The following is a 9,720-nucleotide window of genomic DNA, read 5'->3' on the forward strand; positions in this document are numbered from 1 at the left end:
TACACTAAAACTCACTGTCATAGGAATCACGGTTGTTTTTAGCTACAAGAAGCCCTTTAAACCCCAAAGTCGCCTATGAGGACGAGTGAGGTCTCGTAAGGGTATCCTAAGAGTTTGACCCATAACTCTCCACCAAACATCAATGAGGCAAACCATAAAAAGAAAGGAAAATAAAATGAAAGCAAACCTTTGCGAAATGAACTAACATAAAGACTATAATGCAAATGAATGACAATCTTTCTCAAGTAGTTAAGGTATGCACGTTTCAAGATATCCAAGGTTGATTGAAACATAGGGTATGTTAGGCATAGGAACTAGTTATCACAATTCACTTTCATCCCAAACAATCTTACCGCGTTCTTCCCACTAGTCTCAAATCTCCCCTTAGTGAGTGTCCCAATGATTCCTCGAAGGAACCGGAAAAAGAATTATTTTAAGGCTACTTGACAATCTTGACTATGCATCCTCTTTCCCTAGGCAATGACCCATGATGCCCTCCCCCGAATAGTGACTCAACTATCTAGGTCGAAAGGTCTTTCCCCAAGGTTGTAATGTAAGGCATAAAGGGTGAAGGTAGGCTAAAATTTAAAAATTTGGTGATTTTCCTAAAAAGTGAAGCAAAAGGGTGATCAATCCTTAACACCACAATCAAGAAATTACCAAACAAAAACAACACCCCCAAGCTTACTTGAAGCTATACTCACAAAAATATATACAAAAAGCGTACACGCTTCTCCCCCAAGCTAAAATGAAGCATTGTCCTCAATGCTTAGAAGGAGAAAAGAATACATCAAAATATTTTTGAATTATTCACTTTTTCAACTTTTTTTTATTTCTTTTTTGTATTGAATTTGCAATGTCCTTGCCTTTTACTTAATTCGGACGGCTTTTCCTATATGCAACTTATTAGTCCATGCCTTTTGTGAAGTAGGATGGCTTTTTCACAAATATTTGCCATTATTCATAAAGAAAATGAAATCAAAAACTTGCATAAAAGTCCAACTTATCCACCACAAACTCCATCTCAAATGATCATATTGCTTCACAAAAACCAAGAAAATATAGAAAATGAAACAAAAGGTCAAATAACTAAAGATGTGGCTTGAAAAGAAGGGATAAGGCTCAAATGGTTGCAAGAAGGCAAATGTAAACCCAAAAATAAAGAAAATAACAAAATATAACAAAAATGAAAAATACCATCCCGAAAAATGTGCCTTTGTCCTTCCTGGATAGTTCGGTCTTGTGTTTGAGAATCATACATCAAGCTTTATTAGATTAGGTTTGCATAGTCAAGGATCCACGCCGCTCATACAAGGAATGTTGAAGGCTAGAAAAACAAGTAACCTCACAAGGTTGTGGCAAAAACTCACTAGTGGTGTCAAATCAACTATAGGAAGCAACTACCAACATGCCACAAACAAGTAGAATCCAGCTTCATGATCCTCCTAGTTCAAACCAACTACCCTAGCATACACTATCCTAGAGTCAACCGAACATAGTCTCAAAACCGTTACAACCTAGGAAGAAAATCATGCAAAAGACAAGTCCAATGTACAAGGTTCATTCCATAAGAAAAGAAATGAAAAACAATGCCTCAAAATCACATCAAAAATGAAAAGAAAAATGAAGGAAAGTAAAATAAAAAGTAAAATAAAAGAAAGTAAAAGAAAAGAAACGGAGACATAGAAAAGGAAATATAGGAGAAATAGCATGCAAAGGACTAGAAAGCAAGTTAAACACATAAAATTCCCAATCGACAAACAAGTGATCGATCGACATCAAAGTCATCGATCCCTAACACATTACGTGTTAACAAGCATCCATCCTCGAACCATTCAACTTCTCCTAAACTAATCCTATTCCATGCAACCAAGGAAAATAAAGAGAAAATAAGAAAGGTCTCACCGGGCTTCCAAGCTTAGCAAAAATAAATGCAGCGATTAGAAACCACCTCGTAGCATGCCATATCCATAAGCTCGTCAAGGAACCAAGTGAGAAAAAGAAATAAAAGAAACTATGAACAAAGAAAATGGTTAGTAACTTCAAAACAGATAAAAGAAAACAACAAATAAAAAGAAACTAATCCAATCAAAAAGTATATTCAACCAAAGAAAATAAAGGCTAAACTAACCAAAGAATAGAAAGAATAAAAGAAATAAAACTAAGTAAACAATAAAGTCTAAACTAACTAAAGAACTACTCTAAACTACAAGATTTGGATTTAAGGGATTTGGATCAAAGGGTTTTGGATTAAGGGATTTGGATATAAGGGATCATCAACAATAACATGCCAAGCGAAACATCACCACAAACAACAAGCATCCAAGCAAATCGGGCAATCAAGCTAGCTACAACGAAGGTAGCCTAGAGATCAAGAAAATGAGGAAATCAAACAAGAGGAATAAAAATAAACATGCAAACAACTAAGGTATGTACACAACAACAAAATTGGTCACCGAGCAAATTATTAGTTCCCCCAAGCTAGATAAAAATACATCTCAACATCCCAATCAAAACAAAACATGCATAAAAAATATAAGGGATGGAGGCAAAAAGCATGAGAAGTGAAAGGGAACTAATAACTACTACCATCACCACCACCACTCCCACTCGGCCCGGCCCCATCGGGGTCCTTGTTGCGCTCGGGGTCATCGAAGGGATGAGGGTAAGGCTCCCATCCTCCGGTGTACCCCTCGGGCCACCCATAATGCCCCTTGAAAAGATCTTGTTGCCAAGGAGCAAGAGGGGTGAAGTTATCGGGCAAAGTGAGTTCGAAGGGGTGAACATGGGGGTAGTTAGGATCACCCCTATAGTCACTACCACCCGGAGCCTTGTAATCATAGTTACCGTGCTCGTCCGGATAGTAGCGACGCTCGGTGTCGGGGTTAGAAGGCCCCGACCAATAAGGATGCCCATACGAAGGTAGAGGACCTTGTTGGGGCGGGAAGTACGGATAGTTAACCGGGGGAGTAATGTTCCCACGGTTAACTTCCGCCTCATAAATTTGTTGTTGTTGTGCAAACATACCTTGTTGCATCTCTTGAATACCTCTTAGTTGCTCATAGATGGCCCCAAAGTCTTGATCATACATGCCATCCACGTGGATTTTCAATCCACTCATTTGCTCACTAAGAGCCCTCAAATCCGCATTGGCATAAGAATGTTGCCCTTGCTCTTGCTCTTGCTCTTGAGGAGCTTGTTGTTGTGGAGAATGTTGTTGTTGTTGTTGTTGTTGTTGATGATGATGTTGTTGTTCCTTTTCATCATCTTCTTCCTCATCCTCATCGGAGTCGAAGTTAGGATGCCGAAAGGACTTGGGGACGTGCCAAACATTGTTGGCGATCCGAGCCAAAGAAGTCAAGCCGGGGTTAGGCAAGTAGCACCAATGCTCGTTGCCCCTAAGCCACTCATATCTCCCTTCGCTATAGCCCTTGGAGATGAATTGGATTTGACCCAATTGTTGCATATCGAGGTAGATGGAAGTACTATCCCCGATCTCCTTACAAAATGGGAGATAAGCATCGAGGCGAAGGCGAATCAAGAGCCTAGTTACCATGCCCCCGCATGGGATCTCTCCCGTACTGCTCTTGCGAAGGCCCAAACAATATTGGGCAAAGATATACCCCAAGTTCAACCGGCCCACATACTCCGGGCGGGTAGACAACCATAGGACCTTGAGCTCCAACTTGCTCACCTTCCCCAATTCTTGTTTGGGGAACAAAACATAGCCCAAAAGACGGTGTACAACCCTAAGACAAGGTTGGTACACCGATGAGATCTTAGCCCTGTTGGTGATAAACTCGTTACCACCTGAGATGTCTTCCCACCATGAGTTTTGATCATACTCCGGGAAGATGTAATGTTCAACGTTTACAATATCCCTGTGGGGATCAAAATCCAAAGCGGCGTTGAACTCTTCCAATGAGTGGTCAAAGATGTGGTTGAACAATTGGAAGCGCACCCTATATACCCCTCCTACGGGTACAAGCTCCAAGGTAGCCAAGAACTCCAAAGTAGGCTCCTTGTAGGTGCGGTAGGCATCGGTGATGAAAGAACCCAATCGGAGATTTAGGAGCAACGACCGCACATCATTATAAATTCCCAATTTCACCATATCGGGTTGGAAGTAGTGGCGGGTTTGTTTTAGGGTTCTTTCTTCCTTCAAATTTTGGTAGAAGGTCTTTTGTTTGTCGGTGAAGTTTTTCTTTTTGGGTAGAGAGGTTGGGGGTCGTGCTTGAGTGGAGGAGGGGTTGGAAGTACTAGGCCTAGAAGATGTACTAGGCCTAGAGGAGGTACTTGGGCGAGGAGGTTCATCGATGCTAACATCGGTTTTCCGTTTCTTGGTGAGTTTCTTGAGGTATTTAGACATTTTGAGAGGCTTAGAAAGATCACCAATATCCAAAAAGGAGCAAAACCAATGAACCACGAATACCACACCCAAATTCACCACTTACTACCAAAATTGCCAAACTCCAAATTCACACTTCTTTTCAATCAAAACCAATTCCAAACCAATCAACAACACCAATAATCCAAGAAAAACTTCCTTTCAACAATCCAAGAACAACCACAAGACCAGTACCAAGATCACCACATACTACCAATACTCCAAAAATTCAACTCACAATATATCAACCAAAAATGATGAGAATCACTACAAAATCAACAAACAATACAATGTTATGCAAAATCAATCAATAAACATCACCAAATCACAACCAATATCAAGATCAAGCATCAAAAATCACAAAATCAATACTACACTATTCATGCTCATATAAATTATCAATCTATGCAAAATTATGATATAAATGGCAAAATTAAAGCAAGGATTAGCGATTATACCATAAAAGAAGCAAGATTAACCAACTTTGAGCAAGCAATTTGAACCCCTAACAAAAGCCCCAATTTTCGGCCACCAAGAGTAGGAGAGAGAGTGAGTGAAATTTGGGTCAATTTGTGAGGAATTTGTAGTGTAGTAAGGTTTGTGAGTGATTTTAAGTGAAAATGGAGTGATTTTAGTGAGGATTTGAGTGATTTTAGATGGTGAATGAGGAAGAACAAGGTGCGCACAAGAAGGTTTCAATGAGGGGAGCTCGTGAGGAAGATGAGGGAAAAAGGAAATGAAGGGAAAAAGGAGGAAGAAGGAGGGTATATTACCCGTCCAGCAATGTGCGGCCGCACAGAGCTGGTGTGCGCCCGCACACACAGGCTGTGCGCCCGCACATGCCTCGTGTGCGGCCGCACATCCCTGTGCGTGCCCTTTCCTCCCTTTTTCTCAAAAATTTGATACTTACTGCTTATTTTGGTGCGCACATGAATCATGATGGTGATGAGGAACAACATAGGCAGTAGCTAAAATCATTTTCAAAGCCCTCAAAGTTGAAAATTCATGTGCTCACCACAAAAATTCACTAAGTATCAATTTCCTCCAACTTTCAAAACATGAATTTCCTATCTTACCTCTCTAAAATTCTTACCCTTTTTACCTCAAATTTCGATTAAAATCGAACAAAATGTGATTTGTGCCATGAACACCTTCCATTCATCATGCATACTTGTAGAATTCCAATCCCGCAAAAGGTCATCCTAAAAATCCAATCAAGTAGAAAAGCGAAAGAAAAGACAAAGGTAATAAAAGAAACAAAAACAAGAAAACTCAAAAATCAAAAAGAGGAGTTAGAATCTCCGGGTTGCCTCCCGGGAAGCGCTTGCTTAAGGTCCTAAGATCGACCTTTCCTCCAAATCATGGAGGGTCAAAGAACACCACCTTCTTCAAGGTAGTAGAAAGAGCGAATTCCTCTTCAACTTCTAGCAACTTCTCGTCGTTGCTTGATAAGCTTTCATACAAAGACCTTTCAAATGCAAGCTTTTCTTTCCTCAACTTCTTTCTCTTTCTCTTTTTCTTAGAAGCTCGTGCTCTTTTCTTTGCCTTGTTTTTCTTTGTAAATGGTTCTCCACCATCTAAACTCATAGAAACATCACCTTCATCTTGAGGATAGAGTTCAAACCAATGAGGAATATCAACTTCCTCCTCGTCCATAAGCTTGGGAATCAACACTTTATCTTCACTAACCTTCTTGCAATCACAACTCAAAAGCACATCATCATAATTCTCAAGAAAATCGTTATGTGAAGAATCAATAATGCTTACATCATCAATAGGGCGAGGGGAATTAACACACATAATTCCTTTTACAAGAGACAAAGACTCATGTGTTGGTTTCAAATCAAAACTTTCCTCATTCTTACCAATTCTCAAGGTAATACGACCTCTCTTAACATCTATCAAGGCTCCCGAGGTGGCTAAGAAAGGTCTTCCTAAGATGATAGGGATATGATCATCTTCCGCAATCTGAAGCACAATGAAATCAACGGGAATGGTGAACTCTCCTATCTTGAGAGGAACATCCTCAACTCTCCCCTTAGGAAACTTAATAGACCGATCTGCCAATTGAAGGGTCATATTGGATGGAAGGAGTTCACCTAGCTTAAGTTTCTTAAAAACGGAATAAGGCATGATACTAACACTAGCACCAAGATCACAAAGAGCATTTTGAAACAATTTTCCTTTGATTTTGCAAGGTACGGAGAAATTTCCGGGATCCTTCAACTTTTGGGGTAGGTCATTTTGAATAAAGGCACTAAAGCACTCCCCTAGATTCACCGGTGCCACCAAATTGCAATCTCTCTTAACGCTCAAAATTTCCTTAAGAAACTTAGCATAGTTTGGCATTTGTTCTACAACATCGGTAAAGTGAAGAGTAAGATGAAGTTGCTTAAGCATGTCGATGAATTTCCCAAATTGCTCATCCTATTTATGCCTATTGTGCTTTTGGGGGTAAGGAAGTCTAGGTTTGTAAACCTCATCTTGCTTCCGCTCTTTCTCCTTAGGCTTATCATTGGAATCCTCACTCATCTTGCTAGGCTCTTCATTCTTATTCTCTTCACTCGAATCATTCTCCTTTTCACTCTCCTTACTCTTCCTAGGAGCACTCTCTTTAAGGACCTTACCACTCCTAGTGGTCATAGCACACATAGGTTCCCTAGAATCAACTTCTTGTGAGGGTAAAGGAGATGGACTAGCACAATCTTTCAAAGGGTTGGCTAGTTGAACAATTTGGTTCTCAAGAATCTTTCCATGAGTAAATAGGACCTCAAACATTTTATTACAAGACAATGTGAATTCATTCAACATCTTAGATTAATCCATCATGAAATTTTCTAGCCTATTCAATTGGGATTGTTGAGTAAAGAAATCATCACCTTGGCTTTGAGTCTTTGGATTAATTTGGGGTGGGGTATCTCTTTGAACATCATTTTGAAAATTTCCCCTACCTTGATTACTCCAATTACCCTTACCATGATTTTGGCCGGAATTTTGATTATGGTTACCATAACCTTGGTTATGATCCCCATATTCTTGGCCATAGCTTTGATCATTACAAAAAAAGTTGTTATGGTTACCACAAAATTCTTGGGTCACACTGTTACCATTACCACTCTTTTGGTTGTAATTATCATAGCTCCCATTATTGTGATAATTCCTATTCCCAACAATCTTTTGAGCATTAAATCTAGGTCCAAAATCATTATTATCATCACAATTCACATGCACATTCTCATATCCATCGTATCTATCACAAGGAACATTGGAGCAATTAGAAGCATCATGATCATTCTTTCCACACATATCACAAACCAAGCATTCTCTAATCATGCAACAAGAAGCAAAAAGAGGGTTAGAGTAGGAAGATGTACCTCTCCCCTTAAATTGGGAGGGAAGACTAGAAGCTTGTGAAGGACTCTCGAGCTTGTTCTTGAGAGAATTCACCTCCTTTCCTAATTCCGAGACCATTGTGGACAATTCCTTGATGACATAAGATTGATTGGTTGAGCAACTTGTGCTTGCCGATTCCCTCTCTACATCATGCCAATCCATGTAATTCCTTACCACATCATCTATTACATCCACAACCTCTTCTTCCGTCTTGTTCATGATTGGCCCTCCGGCTCCGGCATCTAGGCTTGATCTACCTTGAAAGCTCAAACCACTATAGAAGATTTGGATCACTTGATATGTTGGAATTCCGTGGTGAGGGCATTCCCTTTGGTAGTCCTTGTACCTCTCCCATGCTTTATAGAGATTCTCTCTAGGCAATTGCTTAAAACTTTGGATTAAGGCTCTAACCTCCGCCGTCTTCTTTGGTGGGTAGAAACGGGACAAGAAAGCTTTTGTGACATCATCCCATGTCTTCAAGGAATTGGGCTTCACTTCTTTGTCTAGCCATTCCAAAGATCTTCCTATGAGAGAGAAAGGGAACAACTTAAGGCGGATAAACTCTTGAGAAACTCCATTGACATTGATAGTGTTGCAATATTTTTCAAACTCCTTAAGATGGTTCAATGGGCTCTCATTCTTAACCCCACTATATTGTCTCCTCTCGATTAGGGTGATCATTGCCGGCCGAATTTCAAAGTCAATTTCCGGTGTTGTAGGTGGAGCTATGCCGCTCTCATACCTATATGCACCGGGCACTCCAAGTTCCTTCAAGGCAACTCTTGAATTTCCTCCCATGGCTTGGGATCTATACACACAAAACTCAAAGAAAATATTAGTAGCACGGCTACAAGTGTAGCCTAAAGTGTAAAATCTTTTTGTATTTTGCAAATAGAGTGGAATAGACTCAACAACAACATGCACTCAAAGCACCATTCCCTGGCAACGGCGCCATTTTGATGGGAAGGAGAACGGTAGGTCGTTGGGCTACCACCCCACCCAATCAAACAAAATTTGTAACTTAACAAACCCCTATTTAGTGTAGTGGTAAGTCAAGGTCGAACCCAAAGGAATGGAGGTCGAATGCACAATGCCTAAGTCAAGCTATTTCGAAGTCATGTAAAGGGGATTTATGAAGGAAACTAGAGCTAGAGCTAAATGATGCAAGAACTTGTATGAAATCAATCTAAAGACACTAGGGCAATGGATCCACATGTAATCGTAATGGAAAATGGTAATTTAGGAGGTCAAACCGAATAAGTCAAGTTAAATGAAGGAAGATCATCATGTATCCAAAAGAGCATACCAAGATGGTTCACCTAGAGGTCTAACTAGCGTCAACTACGCTAAACACTACCTAGGGAACGTCACAAAGCACCTCAATCGTGAAATTGCAAGTTACTAATCAATGGTCCGTATCATAGCAAGCTCACAATGCGATCTAGTGCAATAATCAAAGATGGCCAAACTTCAATTAATCACACACATGCACATGAATTATCAACCAAATTTAATCATATCATCAACTCCATCAATTATCCCCAAATTACTCTAATCCATCACTCAAACATGCTTCACCATTTCCCTAGCTAGAAAACTACTCACTAGCCATAGGAATCAAGATCAAAACTACAACAATCATCAATTTCATCATCAACATAATTGAAATCAAAGATTAAACCAACAATCAATCAAAAATCAATTAAACTACAATTAATCATCAAATAAACTTCAATCAATCAACAATAACATGGAAAACAAATGAAATCAACTACAATCAAACTTGTATTGAAATCAAGAAGAAAATCCTTACAAAACTTTGATCTAAAGATCAATAACAATGAGGAATTCTTGAGCAATCACCAAAAATCATGAGTTTCTCTCTCTAAAATTCTCCCAAAAACTAACTATCAAATTCAATCTAAAAAACTTCTTCCTAA

General features: G+C 39.6%; 1 pseudogene; it reads left to right on the forward strand.

The window, feature by feature from the left end:
* Positions 1-8,087: 8,087 nt before the first annotated feature.
* Positions 8,088-8,186, forward strand: LOC145599946 (small nucleolar RNA R71; annotated as a pseudogene).
* Positions 8,187-9,720: the final 1,534 nt, after the last annotated feature.

The sequence above is a fragment of the Chenopodium album genome, chromosome 20, assembly GCF_948465745.1.
Source record: "Chenopodium album chromosome 20, dcCheAlbu1.1, whole genome shotgun sequence".
Classification (NCBI taxonomy): domain Eukaryota; kingdom Viridiplantae; phylum Streptophyta; class Magnoliopsida; order Caryophyllales; family Amaranthaceae; genus Chenopodium; species Chenopodium album.